At 45.6% G+C, this 16,729-nt stretch overlaps 1 protein-coding gene across 2 annotated transcripts in view; it reads right to left on the bottom strand.

The window, feature by feature from the left end:
* The window catches only part of fgg (fibrinogen gamma chain), a 47,405-nt gene extending 31,315 nt beyond the window's left edge, over positions 1–16,090 (bottom strand). For both annotated transcript variants that reach the window (XM_070864523.1, XM_070864532.1), the window contains exon 1: positions 15,716–16,090. The gene's annotated coding sequence lies outside the window, so the exon portion shown is untranslated. The remainder of the gene's footprint in view (positions 1–15,715) is intronic.
* Between the last annotated feature and the right edge of the window lie 639 nt (positions 16,091–16,729).

Genomic DNA, 16,729 nt, shown 5'->3' with positions numbered 1-16,729 from the left:
CAAATTACAACCCATAGCTTGTGCCTTCAGGTCACTTTCGCGGGCAGAGCGCAGGTACGGAATGGTAGAGAAGGAGGTGCTCGCGTGCATGTATGGTGTCAAAAAGATGCACCAATACCTTTTCGGGGCCAAGTCCACGTTAGAAACCGACCACAAGCCCCTCACGTCCCTCCTATCCGAGAGCAAGGCAATAAACGCCAACGCCTCGGCGCGAATTCAACGGTGGGCCCTCATGCTGGCGTCCTACGACTATACCATAAGGCACAGACAACTGTGCCGACGCACTCAGCAGGCTACCCCTGGCGACCACGGAAGGGTCTGACGAACAGGACTGTGAGATAGTCATGGCAATCAATGCTTTTGAGTCCACAGGTTCGCCCATGACGGCTCGCCAAATCAGAGCCTGGACGGCCAGCGACCCCACGTTATCCTTAGTAAAAAGATGTGTCCTAACCGATGACTGGGCAGAGGCTCGCGATGCCTGCCCCGAGGAATTAAAACCCTTTCACAGGCGCATGCATGAGCTATCACTACAAGCAGACTGCCTGATGTGGGGTAGCCGAGTAGTCATGCCTCTGCGAGGCAGAGAGGCATTTGTCCGGGAGCTCCACCACGAGCACCCGGGGATCGTTCTCATGAAGGCCACAGCCAGATCCCATGTCTGGTGGCCTGGTAGTGACGCGGACTTGGAGCTCTGCGTCCGAAGGTGCACCATTTGTGCCCAACTCAACAATGCCCCCAGGGAGGCTCCACTGAGCCCCTGGCCTACCAAACCATGGTCGCGGGTGCACGTAGACTATGCGGGCCCATTCATGGGCAAAATGTTCCTCGTAGTTGTAGATGCATTTTCAAAGTGGATCGAATGCACCATTTTAAACTCGAGCACAACCTCCACCACTGTGGAGAGCCTCGCAACCATGTTTGCAACGCACGGAATCTCTGACACATTGGTCAGTGACAATGGTCCGTGCTTCACCAGCGCAGAATTCCAAGACTTTATCATTGACCACGGCATAAATCACGTCAAGACGGCACCGTTCAAGCCGGCCTCCAACGGCCAGGTGGAGAACAGTGCAAATCATTCAACAAGGCATGCTTAAAATCCAAGGTCCCAGGCTGCAGGGTCGCCTGTCGTGACTGCTGCTGGCATACAGATCTCGTCCACACTCATTGACTGGGATCCCCCCTGCGCAAATGTTGATGAAAAGGACTTTTAAAAACAAAGCTCTCATTAATCCTCCCAGACATGCACGAAATCATTGAGGCAAAGCGCCGTAGGCTGACTGAGTACCATGACAGAAATTTGAGGGGGAGATGGAATGAGATAGGGGACAAAATGTTTGTGCTAAACTATGGCAGGGGTCCCAAATGACTTGCAGGGACAGTAATGGGCAAGGAAGGAAACAGGCTACTGGTAGTACAAATGGACAATGGCAAAACCTGCCGGAGGCATGTAGACCAAGTCAAAAGCAGATTTACCAACAACACTGTGGAACCAGAGGCAGACTACAATGTGGAACTCGCACCACACCTGGTGGACAGAGGGAACAACCTGAGGAAAGGGCAATCCCAACAGACAGCCCAGGCGAGTCAACAACAATCACACCAATCGGAACAGACTGCCCAGGCGAGATACCAGCAACCACACCCAAAGAAAAACAGACACCAAGGCAAACAACTGAACCACAACTCAGACGCTCCACGCGAGAGCGTAGACTACTTGAGAGACTGAACCTATAAAGACAATAAGACCTTGGGGGAGGGTGATGTCATGTATCTTACATTATTATATATAACTGTATCCTAACATGCTATACATGACTGTAATAAGATATGACCTGTAACCACCAGCATACCTTACCACCAGGGGTGCACTTGCAAGAGACAGGTATATAAGGACAGGTCTCAGGCAAGTGCAGCATTCCAGAGCTGTGAAATAAAGGTGCAGGTCCAGAGTGACCTTGACTTCACTACATGCCTCGTGTGAATCTGTACTGAGGGGACAGGACTTTATAGATATGGAAACTCCAGGCTAACAGAGAGGGTGTCTTTCCTCATCACTATTTTAGATGAGGAAAGAAATTTTAATTTTAAAAGAAATACACGAGCTTCTAATTATCTCACTTGTATTTTGTTGTCTGTTAGAAAATGTAAACATTCGAATTGCTGACACCTGTGAGAGAGAGACAGAGACAGATACAGATACAGAGCCACAGCTAGGCACACAGTGTCTTTCCCATTCGAATAACGAATCCAGTACATAACCAATAACCTGCTCACCGATGCTGATTATGGGTTTCACCAGGACCACTCGGCTCCAGACCTCATAACAGTCTTGGTCCAAACATAGACAAAAGAGCTGAATTCCAGAGGTGAGGTGAGAATGACTACTCTTGACATAAAGACAGCATTTGACCGAGTGTGGCATCAAGGAGCCCTAGTAAAGCTGAAGTTAATGGGAATCGGGGAAAACTCTCCACTGGCTGGAGTCATAACTAGCACAAAGAAAGATGGTCATGGTTGTTGGAGGTCAATCATCACAACTCCAGGACATCGCTGCAGGAGTTCCTCAGGGCAGTGTCCTACGCCCAACCACCTTCAACTGCTTCATCAATGACCTTCACTTTATTATATCAGAAGTGGGGATGTACGCCGATGACTGCACAGTGTTCAGTACCATTCGCAACTCCTCAGATAATGAATCAATCCATGCTCACATGCAACAAGAATTGGACGACATTCAGGCTTGGGCTGATAAGTATCAAATAACATTCTCTTCACACAAGTGCCTGGCAATGACTATCTCCAACAAAGAAGAATCTAACGATCACCCCTTGACGTTCAATGGCATTACCATTGCCGAATACTGCACCAACAACATCCTGGGAGTCACCACTGACCGGAAATTAACTGGACCAGCCACATAAATACAGTGGCAACAAGAGCAGGATAGGGGCTGGGTATTCTGCGGCGAGTGTCTCACCTCCTGACTTCCCAAAGAGTTTCCACCCTATACGTGGCACAAGTCAGGAGTGTAATGGAATGCTCGCCACTTGTCTGGATGAGTGCAGCTTCAACAACACTCAAGAAGCTCGACACTATCCAGGACAAAGCAGCCTCTTTCATTGGCATCCTGTCTATCACCCTAAACATTCACTCCCTCCACCACTGGCGCACCGTGGCTGCAGTGTGCACCATCTATAAGATCCACTGCTGCACCTCGCCAAGGCTTCTTCGGCAACACCTCCCAAAGTCGCAACGTATACCACCTAGAAGGTCAAGGGCAGCAGGCACATGGGAACATCATCACCTGCAAGTTCCCTGCCAAGTTACACACCATCCTGACTTGGAAATATATCGCCGTTCCTTCATCATCGCTGGGTCAAAATCCTGGAACTCCCTCCCTAACAGCACAGTGGGAGTACCGTCACCACACGGACTGCAGCAGTTCAAGAAGGTGGCTCACCACCTTTTCCAAGGACAATTAGGGATGGTCAATGAATGCTGGCCTTGCCAGCAACGCCGACATCACATGAATGAAAAAAAAATGCTGCCGTTGTTAAGAAAATGTTCAAATCCAATAAGTTATGCACTGAGAGGGCATACGAATGGATGGGTGAACTACTTCCAGGACTCCGTCAAAACTGCTATGAAACCAGCAATTAGAATCTGACCAATGATCCAGATTGACTTGTATCTAGATTCTTCCTTCTTCCCGGACGGTGCCTGATCTTACCTTGAAATGAGGAACTTGCTGTTTAGCAAAACTCAAATTCTACCAGCTTTGCCAGAGACAATTGCAACACCAACCAGTCTGCCAGTAGACCATCCTTCTGTTCCCATGGCAATTTTCATTTTCTGGTTATGTTAAAATGGGACACCAGAGTGTCATTTATAATTGAAATGTATTGCTGTGTTCATACCCTATTTGTTACAGCTCACAGGACGGGCATTAGGACCCTGCGGGAGCTTTTTACAGTTACTGTACTCGTGCTGGTTCATGCCGGTTTGGGGACTCCATTTTGGGCTGTGTAAAAGTGCAGTTAAGTTACTTTTCTCCCAGCTCAGTTTACGCATACACATAATTTGGCGACAAGGATGACTCAAATTAACCTTCTTCCCCCCCCCCCCCCGCCACCTCTCCTCTCCACACCTGGGGACCCTCCAATTCCGTGGCCGAGATGGATAAAAAGTTTTTCTACCTACATCGCGCGAGTGGGTTAGACACTGACAACATGGCACCAGCTCAATGCTGTGCAATACTTATCCACTGCCTCAGCACCGAAGGCCAACGCATCTTTGGCCATAACAAAGACACGGAGTCCTGTGACAAACAGTAAGCGCCCTAGAGAACTATGTTGAGCCAAAGATAAGTATCGTGATGGAGAGATTTCAATTTCATAAAAGGGGGCAAGGGAACAGTGAACCAATCAAATAGTACATCATTTCATTAACTTGTTATGTCTTCAGATGCTCTAATAATGACTCCACGAGACAATGAGTTGTGCTTGAACTGTAGTGACCTTAGTCCATTTAATGTAACTCCAGAGTGAGGATCACACATGAGGGCCTGTCTTTTATATTAGGCTTGGCACACCTGTACAGGTAACCTACAACTGCAGTGCCCTCTGGTGGCACACCTTGTAATAGTACAAGCAGTAACCATGTTACATGAAATAACTGAACTGGCCGCTACATGTAATTTTGGAGCACTCAGAGGAAATGATCAGGGATCAAATTATTGAGAAAACAATGACCCCCGCATTCAGGACCGCTTGCTAATGGAGGATGACAAATTGACATTACACAAAGCAACTAATTTGGCCATCCAAATCGAATCATCGCTTTCCGATTCAAAAGGGATCAGATCCCCTGCTCCCTCTGTGCAGCAGACTGCAGCTACAGCCAATGTGCAAGGTGTTCGCCCAAAGTGGAAATCACAGCAGAGACCCAGGGCTAGTAATAAGCTACCAACTATGGATTGTGGGCTTAAATTCCACTGCTTTAACTGCAGGGAGAAATCACACTCAGCAAAGAGTCCTAACTGCCCTGCATGTGGGAAGAAATGCTCTGCATGTGGTAAAATGAACCATTTTGCTAGTGTCTGTCACTCATCGCAGCATATTCGACATGTGGACAACCTCGATAGTGATGAACCCAGTATGGTTTATATCATTAGTGGCATTTCGTACATCGGTTTGGGCAAATTCAAGGACTGTGAGGTAAACATTGACGGTACGCCCTGCTGCCTCCTCATTGACCTTGGAGCCAAAGTCTCCATATTGAGCAAGGCGGTGTACAAAGCCCACTTCATTCACTGTAAACTGCAGCCCACAACTTCCACTCTACATGCGGACTCAGACTCCCAATATACTATAAGGACATAACATTGGAGAACTTTTCCTTTTATGTCGTGAAGGGACGAAGCCTCATGGGTGTTGACCTTTTTGACAAGCTTGGGTTCAACGTTTACAACCCAACGGGCACACCTGTGTACATGGTGGACTTTGACAATCAGTATCCCTCAATCTTCACAGGGTTTGGAGTGACAACAAAATTCTGCCATCGTCCCCCGCATCGGTTACGCAGTGACTTCGCCGTCTCCCATTCACGGTATTAAAAGAGATGGCGGAAGTTATAGCAGATGCATTCGTTATAATCTACCAAAATTCTGGGGAGATACCAGCGGATTGGAAAGCAGCTAATGTAACGCCTCTGTTTAAAAAAGGGGGCAGACAAAAGGCAGGTAACTACAGGCTGGTTAGTTTAACATCTGTAGTGGAGAAAATGCTTGAAACTATCATTAAGGAAGAAATAGCAGGACATCTAGATAGGAATAGTGCAATCAAGCAGATGCAGCATGGATTCATGAAGGGGAAATCATGTTTAACTAATTTACTGGAATTCTTTGAGGATATAATGAGCATGGTGGATAGAGGTGTACCGATGGATGTGGTATATTTAGATTTCCAAAAGGCATTCAATAAGGTGCCACACAAAAGGTTACTGCAGAAGATAGAGGTACGCGGAGTCAGAGGAAATGTATTAGCATGGATAGAGAATTAGCTGGTGAACAGAAAGCAGAGAGTCAGGATAAATGGGTCCTTTTCGGGTTGGAAATCGGTGGTTAGTGGTGTGCCACAGGGATCGGTGCTGGGACCACAACTGTTTACAATATACATAGATGACCTGGAAGAGGGGACAGAATGTAGTGTAACAAAATTTGCAGATGACACAAAGATTAGTGGGAAAGCAGGATGTCTCGGAGCGGGTGGAGGACATTCTAAAAAGGGAGGGAGAACAGCCAGTTGTCGTGGTGCACGTTGGTACCAATGACATAGGTAAAAAAAAGGGATGAGTTCCTACGAAATGAATTTAAGGAGCTAGGAGCTAAATTAAAAAGTAGGACCTCAAAAGTAGTAATCTCGGGATTGCTACCAGTGCCACGTGCTAGTCAGAGTAGGAATCGCAGGATAGCTCAGATGAATACGTGGCTTGAGCAATGGTGCAGCAGGGAGGGATTCAAATTCCTGGGGCATTGGAACCGGTTCTGGGGGAGGTGGGACCAGTACAATCCGGACGGTCTGCACCTGGGCAGAATCGGAACCAATGTCCTCGGGGGAGTGTTTGCTAGTGCTGTTGGGGAGGAGTTAAACTAATATGGCAGGGGGATGGGAACGAATGCAGGGAGATAGAGGGAAACAAAAAGGAGGCAAAAACAAAAGACAGAAAGGAGATGAGGAAAAGTGGAGGGCAGAGAAACCCAAGGCAAAGAACAAAAAGGGCCATTGTACAGCAAAATTCTAAAAGGACAGAGGGTGTTAAAAAAACAAGCCTAAAGCCTTTGTGTCTTAATGCAAGGAGTATCCGCAATAAGGTGGATGAATTAACTGTGCAAATAGATGTTAACAAATATGATGTGATTGGGATTACGGAGACGTGGCTCCAGGATGAGCAGGGCTGGGAACTCAACATCCAGGGGTATTCAACATTCAGGAAGGATAGAATAAAAGGAAAAGGAGGTGGGGTAGCATTGCTGGTTAAGGAGGAGATTAAGGCAATAGTTAGGAAGGACATTAGCTTGGATGATGTGGAATCTATATGGGTAGAGCTGCAGAACACGAAAGGGCAAAAAACGTTAGTGGGAGTTGTGTACAGACCTCCAAACAGTAGTAGTGATGTTGGGGAGGGCATCAAACAGGAAATTAGGGGTGCGTGCAATAAAGGTGCAGCAGTTATAATGGGTGACTTTAATATGCACATAGATTGGGCTAACCAAACTGGAAGCAATACGGTGGAGGAGGATTTTCTGGAGTGCATAAGGGATGGTTTTTTAGACCAATATGTCGAGGAACCAACTAGGGGGGAGGCCATCTTAGACTGGGTGTTATGTAATGAGAAAGGATTAATTAGCAATCTCGTTGTGCGAGGCCCCTTGGGGAAGAGTGACCATAATATGGTGGAATTCTGCATTAGGATGGAGAATGAAACAGTTAATTCAGAGACCATGGTCCAGAACTTAAAGAAGGCTAACTTTGAAGGTATGAGGCGTGAATTGGCTGAGATGGATTGGCGAATGATACTTAAGGGGTTGACTGTGGATGGGCAATGGCAGACATTTAGAGACCGCATGGATGAACTACAACAATTGTACATTCCTGTCTGGCATAGAAATAAAAAAGGGAAGGTGGCTCAACCGTGGCTATCAAGGGAAATCAGGGATAGTATTAAAGCCAAGGAAGTGGCATACAAATTGGCCAGAAATAGCAGCGAACCTGGGGACTGGGAGAAATTTAGAACTCAGCAGAGGAGGACAAAGGGTTTGATTAGGGCAGGGAAAATGGAGTATGAGAAGAAGCTTGCAGGGAACATTAAGACGGATTGCAAAAGTTTCTATAGATATGTAAAGAGAAAAAGGTTAGTAAAGACAAATGTAGGTCCCCTGCAGTCAGAATCAGGGGAAGTCATAACGGGGAACAAAGAAATGGCGGACCAATTGAACAAGTACTTTGGTTCGGTATTCACGAAGGAGGACACGAACAACCTTCCGGTTATAAAAGGGGTCGGGGGGTCTAGTAAGGAGGAGGAACTGAGGGAAATCCTTATTAGCCGGGAAATTGTGTTGGGGAAATTGATGGGATTGAAGGCCGATAAATCCCCAGGGCCTGATGGACTGCATCCCAGAGTACTTAAGGAGGTGGCCTTGGGAATAGTGGATGCGTTGACAGTCATTTTCCAACATTCCATTGACTCTGGATCAGTTCCTATGGAGTGGAGGGTAGCCAATGTAACCCCACTTTTTAAAAAAGGAGGGAGAGAGAAAACAGGGAATTATAGACCGGTCAGCCTGACATCGGTAGTGGGTAAAATGATGGAATCAATTATTAAGGATGTCATAGCAGTGCATTTGGAAAGAGGTGACATGATAGGTCCAAGTCAGCATGGATTTGTGAAAGGGAAATCATGCTTGACAAATCTTCTGGAATTTTTTGAGGATGTTTCCAGTAGAGTGGATAAGGGAGAACCAGTTGATGTGGTATATTTGGACTTTCAGAAGGCGTTCGACAAGGTCCCACACAAGAGATTGATGTGCAAAGTTAGAGCACATGGGATTGGGGGTAGTGTACTGACATGGATTGAGAACTGGTTGTCAGACAGGAAGCAAAGAGTAGGAGTAAATGGGTACTTTTCAGAATGGCAGGCAGTGACTAGTGGGGTACCGCAAGGTTCTGTGCTGGGGCCCCAGCTGTTTACACTGTACATTAATGATTTAGATGAGGGGATTAAATGTAGTATCTCCAAATTTGCGGATGACACTAAGTTGGGTGGCAGTGTGAGCTGCGAGGAGGATGCTGTGAGGCTGCAGAGCGACTTGGATAGGTTAGGTGAGTGGGCAAATGCATGGCAGATGAAGTATAATGTGGATAAATGTGAGGTTATCCACTTTGGTGGTAAAAACAGAGAGACAGACTATTATCTGAATGGTGACAGATTAGGAAAAGGGGAGGTGCAAAGAGACCTGGGTGTCATGGTACATCAGTCATTGAAGGTTGGCATGCAGGTGCAGCAGGCGGTTAAGAAAGCAAATGGCATGTTGGCCTTCATAGCAAGGGGATTTGAGTACAGGGGCAGGGAGGTGTTGCTACAGTTGTACAGGGCATTGGTGAGGCCACACCTGGAGTATTGTGTACAGTTTTGGTCTCCTAACCTGAGGAAGGACATTCTTGCTATTGAGGGAGTGCAGCGAAGGTTCACCAGACTGATTCCCGGGATGGAGGGACTGACCTATCAAGAAAGACTGGATCAACTGGGCTTGTATTCACTGGAGTTCAGAAGAATGAGAGGGGACCTCATAGAAACATATAAAATTCTGACGGGGTTAGACAGGTTAGATGCAGGAAGAATGTTCCCAATGTTGGGGAAGTCCAGAACCAGGGGTCACAGTCTAAGGATAAGGGGTAAGCCATTTAGGACCGAGATGCGGAGGAACTTCTTCACCCAGAGAGTGGTGAACCTGTGGAATTCTCTACCACAGAAAGTTGTTGAGGCCAATTCACTAAATATATTCAAAAAGGAGTTAGATGAGGTCCTTACTGCTAGGGGGATCAAGGGGTATGGCGAGAAAGCAGGAATGGGGTACTGAAGTTGAATGTTCAGCCATGAACTCATTGAATGGCGGTGCAGGCTAGAAGGGCCGAATGGCCTACTCCTGCACCTATTTTCTATGTTTCTATGTTTCTATGTGTAGAGGACACAGAGAGGCTGTAAAGAGATTTGAATAGGTTAAGTGAGTGGGCTAAGGTTTGGCAGATGGAATACAATGTCAGAAAGTGTGAGGTCATCCACCTTGGGGGAAAAAAAAAAAAACAGTAAAAGGGAATATTATTTGAATGGGGAGAAATTACAACATGCTGAGGTGCAGAGGGACCTGGGGGTCCTTGTGCATGAATCCCAAAAAGTTAGTTTGCAGGTGCAGCAGGTAATCAGGAAGGCGAATGGAATGTTGGCCTTTATTGCGAGAGGGATGGAGTACAAAAGTAGGGAGGTCCTGCTGCAACTGTATAGGGTATTGGTAAGGCCGCACCTGAAGTACTGCATGCAGTTTTGGTCACCTTACTTAAGGAAGGATATACTGGCTTTGCAGGGGGTACAGAGACGATTCACTAGGCTGATTCCGAAGATAAGGGGGTTACCTTATGATGATAGATTGAGTAGACTGGGTCTTTACTCGTTGGAGTTCAGAAGGATGAGGGGTGATCTTATAGAAACATTTAAAATCATGAAAGGGATAGACAAGAGGCAGAGAGGTTGTTTCCACTGGTAGGGGAGACTAGAACTAGGGGGCACAGCCTCAAAATACGGGGGAGCCAATTTAAAACCGAGTTGAGAAGGAATTTCTTCTCCCAGAGGGTTGTGAATCTGTGGAATTCTCTGCCCAAGGAAGCAGTTGAGGCTAGCTCATTGAATGTATTCAAGTCACAGATAGATAGATTTTTAACCAATAAGGGAATTAAGGGGTTTCGGGGAGAGGGCGGGTAAGTGGAGCTGAGTCCACGGCCAGATCAGCCATGATCTTATTGAATGGCGGAGCAGGCTCAAGGGGCTAGATGGCCTACTCCTGTTCCTAAGTCTTATGTTCTTATGTGATCAAGTATCCGCCGAATTAACACGACTCGAATCTCAGGGAATCATTGAGAGCATCGACTCTTCACCCTGGATCTTGAACTTAGTCATTACTTGGTGTAAAAATGTGGAGACCCGCCTATGCATCGACCTGAAAGAGGTCAACAAGGCCATCATTCCCGACAAGTACCCCCATCCTACCATCAACGAACTGTCTTCAGAATTCCATGGATCAATAGTTTTACGAAACTCGACATGCGCCACAGTTACCTTCAAATACCCCTAGTGAAGGACAGCAAACCGCTCACAGGATTCATGACACATGATGGTCTGTATCAGTATCGACGCATGCCCTATGGACTATCTTCTGCATTAAGTGCATTTCAGAAGATTCTCACTCCTATGCTAGCAGGCATAGAGGGAGCTCTCAATCTGCTTGATGATATCGTCGTCCATGGACGGACAATGGAAGAACATGACCAGCGACTTCACGTAGTTATGGCTAGACTTGCTACACATAACATTACACTTAATGCCGATAAGTGTACATTCGCTGCTGGAGAAATAAACTTTCTGGACTACAGAGTCACAGCACAAGACACCATTGACGTGATCCAGCGAATGCAGGAGGTTACCAACGTTAAAGAATTTTCATCATTCCTCCGCACTTGCAATTTCTATCTGAAGTTCGTCCCACACTACGCGCACATTGCCGAACCACTTCGCAAGTTGCTGCACAAGGATGTCCCTTGGGAATGGACAGATTCCCAGGCTCAGGCATTCACCACGCTTAAGGACAAAATAACATCCCCTCCTATCCTCGTGCACTTTGATCCAAATTCCACTACCTATGTTATATATATGGACTTGTATTTACGCTGTTCAGCCACCAGAGGGCTCATTCCCCGGAGTCCCAAGGGATCCCATAATCCCTTGGGAGCACAGGTATTTAAGAAGGTTTCACAGGTTGGAGAGGCACTCTGGAGACCTGCAATAAAAGACTAAGGTCACACTTTACTTAAAGCTCACAGTGTTCAGTCTGACTCTTTCTCCTCACACAACGTATGTCACCATGGATGCATCAGGCACTGCTATGGATGCTGTGCTCTCGCAATGGATTGACTGCCTGGAACGCCCAGTAGCCTTCGCCTCTTGCATGCTCGTCTACTGAACGTAAATACTCTACAGAGGAACGTTAAGCACTCGCTTGCATCTACACGTGAACACTGGCACATCTACCTCTATGGCAGGAAATTTACCCTCTGTACAGATCACCAAGCGCTAACTACGCTACTTGCTACAACTGGATCTGGGCACAGACCACTACGAATCAGCTGATGGTCAGATCACCTTCATCAGTATAACTTTGATGTACAGTACATCGCTGGCAGTTGCAACCACGTAGCCGACATGCTCAGCCGCTCGACACCTGCTTCAGACTCTGGTGCTGACTTGTTCACAGATAATATCACATATGTCACGTTGATAATCACTCAGTCCATCAGAAACCTTGTCTCCTGCGATGAACTGAAAACCGAATCACAGAGTGATGCTATGCTCCAGCACGTGTGCCACTTCTCCCAGACTGAGTGGCTGAAGCAAATTCCGGAAGAGCTGAAAACATTCCACTGACTTCGCAATGAATTTTGCATTTGGAACGATGGCTGCCTAGCTCGTGGTGATAGGGCAGTAATTCCCAAGTCGCTTCAACAGCGCGCTCTCTCATTGGCACACAATGGACGCACGGGAATTGTCCGCACAAAGCAGAGATGTCGTGATTCAGTATGGTATGGCCTGGGATTGACACTCGCATCGAGGAGTTCGTCTCACACTGCAAAGCATGCAGTCTGAGCGAAAAGGCCACAAACATCCGACCAGCCCCAATGAATTCCATTCCATGGCCACAAAGACAACAACTTCAGTTGGATATCTTCGGTCCAGTTGAAACAGCTCCACAGCACCAGCGTTTCCTTGTTGTAGTACATGACCTGCATTCCAAATGGCCAAAAATGGCTACAAGTTCAGTGACCTCATCAATGATCACCACTATTCTGCAGCGTATGTTCATGAAGTGGGGCCTCCCAGAGATCATAATCACCGACAATGAAGCACAGTTTGCGTCCGACCAGTTCGCAGATTTCCTCATTCGTCATGTTATCGAGCATCATCTTACTGCTCAGTACAATCCTCAAAGCAACGGAGGTGTCGAATGTTTTAACTGCATCATCAGAGGGTTTAAAAGCCAATCTCGCAGCAGGCCAAACATTCGACGAAGCTGTTCAAACCATTCTCCGTACACACTGTTTGACAAAGCACTCACTAACGGGGAAGACATCTGCTGAGCTCATGATTGGACGGAATCTTTGCTGGCTCCTGGACATTCTCAAACCCCCAGCCAAACCGTAGTGCAAAGATAATCACACTCGCATCCCAGATTTCGGAACGCCAACAAAAAGCGAAGTCGTACACTGACACAAAACGCGCTCAAAAGCCCCAACTGAAGAACGCAGATTGGGTCAGAGATAAGCGCTCAAACCGTAGTCATATAAGCTCGCATCTTCACTTTTGCCTTCAAAACAGATCGGGCAAAAGTTCAGCCCACACCTACGAGCTCAATGATGGAACGCGATGGAACACTGGTAGACTGATCCCAACTCACAGGCCAACAGACCAGCAGGATGGGACAGGGGCACTGTTGTTTCCCAACCAAAAACCTCGATCAAACACCGCAAGCTCCACACCGGTCTCAGTGTATCAGAACACAGCCTGGCTATCTCAAGAACTTTGTACATAGACTGTGGTTTTAAAAAGGGGGGGAAATATGTTGTGTTCATTCTATTTATTTGTTACAGCTCACAGGACAGGCACTAAGATCCTGCGGGACTATTCATAGTTGCTGAACTCATGCTGGTTCATGCTGATTTGGGGACTCCTATTTTGGTTGTATAAAGGCACAGTTAAGTTACTTTTCTCCTGGCTCAATTTGTCAGTTATTTACGCGTACACAACATGTATATTATTATTAAATTAGTTCTCGATAATTTAAAAAAAATTGTTTGTGTCATATTGATAGTTTAATAGGATTACACTATTGCAAATAACTGATGGTAGGATTATTAGATGTGGCATTATGACTAATTCGTATGTTGCAACTGAAAGTGGAGTATTTGCCTAAATTTGACTATTTACTCATCTAACCTATCTAAACAAAATTAACTTTGTCCTTCAATCTGACTTATAGATCAGCTTTCATATACTATATTTCATCATATAAATTGTCAAAAGGAAATGAGTCAGGAAAGTGACAGATTTTACAGTGAAATACATGCAACTAGCAGCTTGTATTGACAATACTTCTTCCCTGTGACAATGTAAACAATTGATGAGTAACTGTGAAGAAATAAGACAGTGTTCATGTTGGTTTCACAATACATCAGTTGTGTACCATTTTAAAAGGGTTTTAACCCTTACCGCACAAGATCACAGGAGAAATAACATTAATTAATTCATCCAGAAAGATCCTAATGTCCCACCATTGTAACATTCAGTTATTTCTGAAATGATTCCTAACTTTTTGCTTCCACTCTCTGCAAGAGATTTTCAACTGCCAGCTGTCCGCATCTCACTTGAAAAATGGGTGATTGGCTAGTGGGGACCTTGGACTCCCATTCGTCTGTGTGATTTAATTTTACGTATGTCTTTAATGGGCACCCAAAACAAGTGGGAGGCTGTTTATTAATGCAAATAGGCATCCTACAATCAGTGTAGGGTTTCAATTTTCAAAGAGAAATGGGCAGAACATGCAAGGTGCATGCTAGTCCCAATTTTACCAGGTGTTAAGTGGCCAAATCAGCAGTCCTTAAAGGGACTTTTGGAGACCATTCAAAAAAAGTAAATTTTTTCTTTTTAAAAAAAAGATATTTTATGGGGCCAGAATGCTCTTCCTGACCACACAAAAGTCTTCCAGCCTGTTCTCATCTCCCTAACAGGCCCGACCTGCTGGCTGGCTCCATGCAGAAGTCGGCTGATTTTTCATGGCATCAAAGCTGCAATTGAGCTCTCAATTTGGTACCTGCTGCTCATGAGTAAAATTGAAATGAGGCCTAAACCTGAAAATGGTTTGGGTCTCCGGACTGTAGTCTTGGACAAGCACTGAGGGTGCACTGCCGATATCGATATCGCGTGCATTTTGGGCCCCACCCAATCTATCTAAATGTTTATTCCACCCTTGATCGCTTTTTGTGTGAAGAAGAATTTCATAACAATTCTAAAATTACCTTTTATATTTGGAATCAGTGTCCCCCAGTTCTACTCCCACAATTTAATTTGAAGTAATATTCTGAGTTTACTTTTTCCATCCCCTTAACAATACCACGAAGATCAGCTCTCAGATGTCTCTTTACCAGACTGAAAGACCAAAGCTCCAAGTCTTTTCTCAGAACTCATAGCCGACATGTGGGATCATCCTCATAGCTCTTCTCAGCACTGCCTCCCAAATTTGAATGTCACTCTTGTTTCTTGGAAACAAAAATTGAGTGCCGTATACAATCAGCAATAACTCCAAATAAGTCCCCAAATTCTTCTGTTTGTGGGGTAAATAGATACATGATAGTAGGATTACTAGTCACAGATTTTCTACTTTTGCAGATTTGGAGCTTGATGGCAGTTCCACCTGTCACAAAGATGACGCAGCCTCATTTGGGTTGCTAACTCTAGTTGGACTTTATTTTTGGAGGTTTCATCACATAATCTCCTGTCTTCACACTCCTGCCATTGGTTACCCAATGTCAGCCAGACCAAATTCGTCAGTCCTTACGGCAATGCTATGCTGCAGCCATTCCCCTCTCAATCCAGGCAGACAAGCAGGTTAGGTTAAAACTGCCTCCAGAAGATTGATACAAATGAGGAAGACCATTTAGCCAATTTTTCACATCCCATCTAAAAAGACCATACAATGCTCACATCAGTTGTACCACCCATATATGTTCATCACTCTACACGAAGAACTTTCTGATTGGTGTACTATCACTATTTGAACTTGTGGCATTTGCTCTACTGTTTTGGTTTAATTCAAGCTGTGTTACAAATTTACCTTTTCCATAATGTTTATTATCAAGAACACTTCCATGACATTCCTTCTTAGTTGCTTCTTTTCAAGGCTGAAACTTCAATGGCAGCTTGCATTTACATCATGCCTTTAATATAAAAAAGTGTCCCAAGGAGCTTCACAGATGCACGAAGAAAAACAGACACTGTTGGAGTGGATTTTCGGACATAGCAAAGCATGATGGGGTAAGCCAACTATCTGCCTTTTCACTAAATGAACTTTGTATCAAGAAGCCTAATGAACTCTGCAGCAACAAGTGACTCATGGCCAGGTGCAGGCCACTGTTTCATAGAAAGCTTTGCAACAGAATAACTAACCACAAATGAAGATACAGAGGAAGGGCCCCCAAACTAGCGCCATGCTATCAGGTTTCACTAGGACTAAAAAGTTGTGCAACAATATGATTGGTTGTATGTAAATGAATTGCGTTGCCATATGGATTGATTGGTTGTATGTAAATGAATTTAAATGATTGTATTCCACCCTCTAAACTGCTTATAACCCCGTGGCACCAGGCACTCGGGGAGAAAGTGCTTCGCAGGTCGCGGGACCTCAACGCTTCTCCCAGAGCTCTGTTAGCAATAAAGTTGTCTCTCTTACCTTACCAGAGTCTATGTGAATTTATTTTTACTAACAACACCGAGCCAAAGAAGGAAAGATTAGGAGTGACCAGAAACTTTGTCAAAGAGGGTTTTAAGGGAGAAGAAAGAAGCAGAGAAGTAAAAGGGTGTAGGGAGGGGACTCCAGAGTAGTTGTTGATGGCACTGTTGTCAGTGATGGGATAAGAGAGGGGCGGTTCTAAATGGGCAAACCCCTTTTCTTAAACTATGCACCCTAGTTCTAGATTCCTCCACGAGTGGAAACATCCTCTCTGCATCTACCTTGTCTAGCCCCCTCAGTATCTTATATGTTACAATAAGATCCCCTCTCATTCTTCTAAACTCCAGTGAGTATGGGCCCAACCTACTCAACCTTTCTTCATGAGTCAACCCCCTCATC

The sequence above is a fragment of the Pristiophorus japonicus genome, chromosome 2 (genome assembly GCF_044704955.1).
Source record: "Pristiophorus japonicus isolate sPriJap1 chromosome 2, sPriJap1.hap1, whole genome shotgun sequence".
NCBI classification, from domain to species: Eukaryota; Metazoa; Chordata; class Chondrichthyes; family Pristiophoridae; genus Pristiophorus; species Pristiophorus japonicus.
The sequence above is the reverse complement of the archived record's forward strand: the minus strand, read 5'-3'. Positions and strand labels throughout refer to the sequence as shown.